The following is a 6,161-nucleotide window of genomic DNA, read 5'->3' as shown; positions in this document are numbered from 1 at the left end:
GTAACATCACAGGGTAATCTGATTTGCCATTGTACTTTTTTTTTAAATTATTACAATGTATTTAAAATAAAATAATAATTAGGTATAAAGATAGCATAAAAAGCTAGCAACCAATATATGCCTGTAACGATTGGTGTTATAGTAGAATTAAGATGCTAACAAAATACACACATAAAAAGAGAAATTTCACAACTTCTTGTTATTTTTTTAATTAGAAATCAAATCCAAGTAGGTGTGTAGTTTGTTGGATGCAGGGTGCATTTAAAACGCGTTGTTGAATTTATAAAAAAATATGCCTATAAGCCAGCATCAAACTGAATCAATTTGTAATTTTTTTTATAGAATCTTCCAAAAGAGGATTTCCGTTCAGTTCTTTAAAATGTAGTTGTCACGCCATAGTTGTATATTTTTTTTGTCATATCATACATAAATATTCTCTATTCTAATAATAAATCGAACTAGTCAAGTGTTTTTATGTAATTTTATGAATATTTAATTATTGCCTTTAGATGTTTCATAATTAATTTTAATACTTTAAAACTAGTTCCTCTACTAAGCATAATAATAATAATTATGGAGTGTTCATACAAATTAAGTAAAAAATAATATTGTTTATCTTAAATTGGGAAACAATACTTATATTTATAATAAAATTTAGATCATTAGTTTCCTCAATATTTTTTTTAATTTAAGACGAAGGTACTGTAGAACTTTTTTCATTATTTAAATTGTAAGATGAATGTTTTCCATACCAATATTCTGTCGAATATTTTTACTTTATTTGTGCGAACCTTGATATGCACTATTTCCTTAGAAATCGGAATAATTTATTAATTATATAAGAATATGAAAATGAAATCAAACTGAATGAAATAACAATAAAAAATATGATTAAAACTTTAAAATCCGAATACAAAATTCCTCCTGCTATTTTGCTCATAATAACTGACAGTTAAGTTCGCGGGTTTAAATGACGCGTTCTTAAGGGGGCGATAGACATACGAACTTAAAGTCTGCGGTTTTAAAGATCGCGAACTTACTTGGCTCGACGTCGGCGATACACGCGCCAACTTACTCATACCGTATCGCGATGTCGTCCACTGAAGAAGCTTTGTGTTATTTAGGAATTATGCCTTAATGAATTAATGAATAAATTTTTTTCTTGACGTTCTCAATCGTAGGATCTCTTTCTACCTTCCGTATAATTTCTAATAAATTATTGTGTGCTTGAAGCTTCAAATTTTTGTCTTTGTAGTCGTTGCTTCTAATTTTCCAAAGACAAGGGTTATTTCGGAAAGCTTCTATAAATTCGGTTAGCAGTTCATGTGAATAAGTTCGAAAATCACACATTTTGAGAAATTTCTGAATCAAATTTAACAAAAATTGCAATTTAAACAAGCGTGCGCGTCCACAGACTGGCGCAACAAAATGGCGGCTCGCGGCTGGCAGTGCTGCCACACGTACGAGCCAAGACGAGCTACGAGTAAGATTTCAAACCGGTTGGATCGCCGACGAACTTACTCGGCGGTTTTAAAGTACGCGTACTTACGGTGACACACGAGCGAAAAAGGTCGTCGAGCCATAAGTACGCGTACTTGCTCGCCCGTCTATCACCCACTTTATAGGTTTAAATATCTTTGCGCCATAAACAATTTTACTTTTTCGCAAGTTACATCGGTGGCACTTAAAAAAGTGGTAATATTAACCTAGATGGTGTACCTTTATATGGTTTAATTAGTTAGCAAATGTGTCTACTGTCTATCCCACCTTAACGATCGTTAGTGTTATGTTTAGGTAATGTAGTTTAGAGATTTGGTGTTCCTGTTTTACTATAATGTTATTTAGAGTTTTATTATACATTACTATTTCTATTATAGATCAGCGTTTGATAACTGTTATATCAATATACTCTTTATATAAGCTCATATCATTCAAAAACAAATTATAAAAATGTAGGACATGTTATAGATTTTCAAGGTGCATACATAATTAAAGCTTGTGCCTATACCAGCACATAAATTAAGCCAAAATGTCGGCGGTTAGACATACTATCAGCTGGTCTTCCAGATTAGCTATTATAATGTTAATTGACGTAAATTAAAATTTTTATCCCAAAGAGGGTGATACGGCCCGTAGCGGTCGACCATGCCTGACTTGCATGAACAGTTGTAGAAGATAGTTAAATATTTGGTAACTTTTTGATGTCTCTAATCTCCATACACACATCGTGTATGGAGATTAGAGACTGATTGCTTTGCGGAAGAAACTTCATTAAAAACATTATAAATGTGATGATAAAAACATAAAATCATATCTCTCTTCCGGAACCCATCCGTGTCCGTGTCTATTGAATTTTGTTAGAGAATTTATATGTTTATAGACAATTTTATATTCCAAAATATTTGTGGATTTTCACTATTTTTTGTAAAAGATTTTTAAATTTGAGAAACTGTCGTGAAATTCGTTAGTGAAAAATTTTGTTCTTTGATGGTGTACAGTCGACATCGTAAGTGAAAAATTTGTTCTGTATTCTCTACCTGACTTCTATAGAATTCTCTTTGATCTTTGCGTGTTTCCAGTTGCGCTTGCGCTCCCAAAAATACCAATAATGTGTTATAGTTTCAGTGAAATAGTTGTTAACATTGGTATTCTATTATTATCGGTACTTAAAAAGATGAAACTTTACGTAACGAAAGAGTCTATTAACTGTGTAGTAAAATTATTTATATCAACTTAATAGTTATGTTTTACTAGATTATGGCTTAAAAATACTATGATCTTTACTGTTAGTAGGTACTTATCTATTACTTTAGTCGTTGTTAACTACTACTTTATACTATGAATAGTAAATTCTTTGTGTTCAAATTATACAAGGACGGTACAAATATATTTAAAAAGGTAAATTTCTTCAACACGTTACCTAATAGGAAGAGTTAAAAAATGGTAATCATTATCATCCTGGCGTTAGTCCCGGCTACGTTCTTCCCTCTGGAGAGAAGCCTAGAGTCCACCTGTGACCATTGTTCTGGAGTGGGTTAGGTTTTTATACGGAGCGAATCCAGTCTCACCTCCGCAACCTGCGGGCGAACCTTACTCATACTTTTTTATCGTTGAACATTCAATTTGCCTGAATTTCCAGTGTTTTCCATTCACATTGTTTTACCACCGTAAAGACATGGTTAAAATATTTGTATGGATCTTGTATAATAAGATAGATATAGATATATACGAATATATCTGGTGTCCATCAGAATGTATGGCCAAAATAACCGATCAGTTTTTTAAATAAGTACCTATGTACTTATAATTAAAATTATATACCTATTTGATAGGTTCTTTTTTATAAAAGAATCAGTAACCAATTAGTAACTTAGGTAATTAAATAAATACGCATAGTTGAGAGAGTAAATTCTTCATTTTAGTTATGGACACTCGTTCTGACACATTTAGTCTCCACTAAGATTACGATTCGCCTGACCAACAGTTTAGAACTTATGTGATGATTACCAAAACATTATATATTTGATTATAATACCTTTAAGCCATATTAGAAAGTCAACCATCCTGATGGACACAAATATCTGTTACTATTAGAATAGAAAATTTTTGTTATCAAGTAATACGACTACAGTGTCTTCTATTAATCGCATTTTCCTGTTAGTTTTGTGGCCTTATAGATTAGATCAAACAAACCGTACCTTTTAATTTGATAAACTCCTTGATGACTGAGTACTGTTACTTAGCTTATTGGAATCTGAGAATATATTGATAAAGACGGCTGAAAATTAAACACAGTAACTAGTAGGTATTTTTCCTGTGAAGTTGATAAAATATACAGTAGAATTTTTTTCTTCTAGCTTTTTCCTCCTAAAAAGGCCACAAAATTGTCAGATACTAAAAGTACTTAGAGAAATATATGTCTATAATACTCTTCATGAGCAATTTCAGCTATTTATTGTTGTATCTCTTTATAATCTAGTCATTTTATGTGTATTGTGCTTGGTGTGGTAAACTATTAAATATATTTATGAATTTTATTTGTTTTTATTCAAACACTAGCGGCCCGCCCCGGCTTCGCACGGGTGGACATATTTTCGTGTTTTATATTTTGAAATAAATTTATTTCAAAACAAATTTATGCCTATGTCACTTTTGAAGATCTATTCTATATCTGTGCCAAATTTTATCAAAATCGGACCAGTAGTTTATGAGTTTATTCCACACAAACATACAAAAATACAAATCTTTCCTCTTTATTATTAGTGTGGATTAACATAATTAGTATACCTACCACATAAAAAAATATTGTTTGTTTGCTACAAAAAGTTTAACAATATTTTTGATAAATATTGTCATTTTATCAGGAAAACTTAGTATGGATACCAGACCGACGATTAAAATGCGATATCATTGTAACATATTTTTTATTAGGCACGGAATTACATTATTGTCAACAACTTTATTAATATACACACCTACAAACATGAATGTAAAACATGAATCAAATATTTGGCCAAAATAAGGTATCTTACAAATTTAGCTCTCTCCCATTCAATTAAGCTTTTGAGCATAAAACCTATGGATCTGCTCAAAATATGATGGAACACATTTTAAACAAGTAAATAAAAATGAAAATCTACAGATTTCATTGCAAGAAATTACATGAATAACGAGAAGACCCATCTTAGGATCATTATTGGCACTAAAAAATGTCTTAATGTCCTATGACTTAAAAAATCTGTACAAGGTATCAGCCTTGTCGGAAAAATATGGCCCACCTAATGGTAAGCAGTTAAACCATCTTGTTTACTACTTCATGGATGATTTGCTAAACACCAGGCCAACAGCCAAATAGGTTTGGTATGGCTATGGAATGGTAATTTATACATGGCAGACATATAGGGTAAGGAGGGGGAATGACGCTCAGTGGGTAATGGCGTTCACCTAAGTAAATCTATCAAAACGCAGCATAGCAACACGCCACGACGCATGAAGGCGCGGGGGAAGGGGGCCTCTAACAGGCGGCAACACAAACCGACAGTCAGCCCGCATCACCTGACCGTGAAGTGCGTTTCTTTGTTTGAGGCCGCGCCAATGTAATTTTACGTTTGGTGTTTTCTGTCGGTAAGTCTTAAATTTTAATGCCTATTTTATTATTAATTTACTTTTTCTGATAGTTAAACTATTCTATTTTGTAAATATAGTAAATTTTCAACTCTATTGTGCATATTTTTATTATTATTTCACATCAATCGCAAAATGGGCGTTTGGGGTTATACCGCTCATTTGAGCGCCATTACCCCTTAGTGACAATTTTTATTTCATTGTTGTAGATATGCCAAGAAAACGCAGTTAATCGTAACCAAAAACCCGTTGATGAGCCAAGATCTCCGGTATCATTTGCTGCTATAGCAATCACACCTACTCCAGGACCATCTTTTAAGCGAGGTCAAAGAAAGCGAAAACAACATGCTACCATTTTAACAGCAACCCCTATGAAAATTATTTTAGATGACAAAGAAAAGAAAAAAGTAGAGAAACTTAAGAAAACGGGGAAAAAAGTTGCCAAAGGGAAGAAACCAAAGAAACAAAAAACGCACAAGAGAAAAATTTTAATGTCCAGTTCTTCAAATAGTGATGATGGAGACCAAATATGCGACGATGACAGCGATGATGACATGAATGTGGATAATGAAAATTACAATAAATGCATCATCTGCGAAGAATTCGGCAAAAACAAGGAATTGTGGTACCGTTGCACCCTCTGCGGGCTGTGGGCCCACGCCGTATGTTCGGGATGGGATGCACCAGATGGTTTTATCTGTGATTTATGTGTTCCAAAATAACGAATTAATACGAATTTGTGTTTCTAGAACTCACTTTTATTTTATAATGTTGATATCATTCCTGTTTTTTTAATTAACACATATATAATCGGTTATATTTCTTAAAAACATGTTTGAGCGTCGTTACCCCGTACCCCGAGCGGTATTACCCAGAGTAAGGGGGCAATGCCGCTCAAGCATGCTTTTTTTAAAATGTTTTTTTACTATTAGTAAATAAAAGGTATACGCTGTTATTGTTAACTAGTTGATTACTAGAGAGTTAAAGACTATGTTTCTTTTTTAAATTTTGAATTAAAATGTCTAATCAAAAAAATA

General features: G+C 32.5%; 1 long non-coding RNA gene across 1 annotated transcript; it reads left to right on the top strand.

Moving 5' to 3' along the window:
• Positions 1–5,027: 5,027 nt before the first annotated feature.
• On the top strand, positions 5,028–6,161 carry LOC132903246 (uncharacterized). Its single transcript, XR_009657350.1, has 2 exons — positions 5,028–5,124; positions 5,334–6,161. It is a non-coding gene; the product is annotated as an uncharacterized LOC132903246 (long non-coding RNA).

This window comes from Amyelois transitella, chromosome 23 (assembly GCF_032362555.1).
Source record: "Amyelois transitella isolate CPQ chromosome 23, ilAmyTran1.1, whole genome shotgun sequence".
Classification (NCBI taxonomy): domain Eukaryota; kingdom Metazoa; phylum Arthropoda; class Insecta; order Lepidoptera; family Pyralidae; genus Amyelois; species Amyelois transitella.
This window is presented reverse-complemented; position numbering and strand designations above follow the sequence as displayed.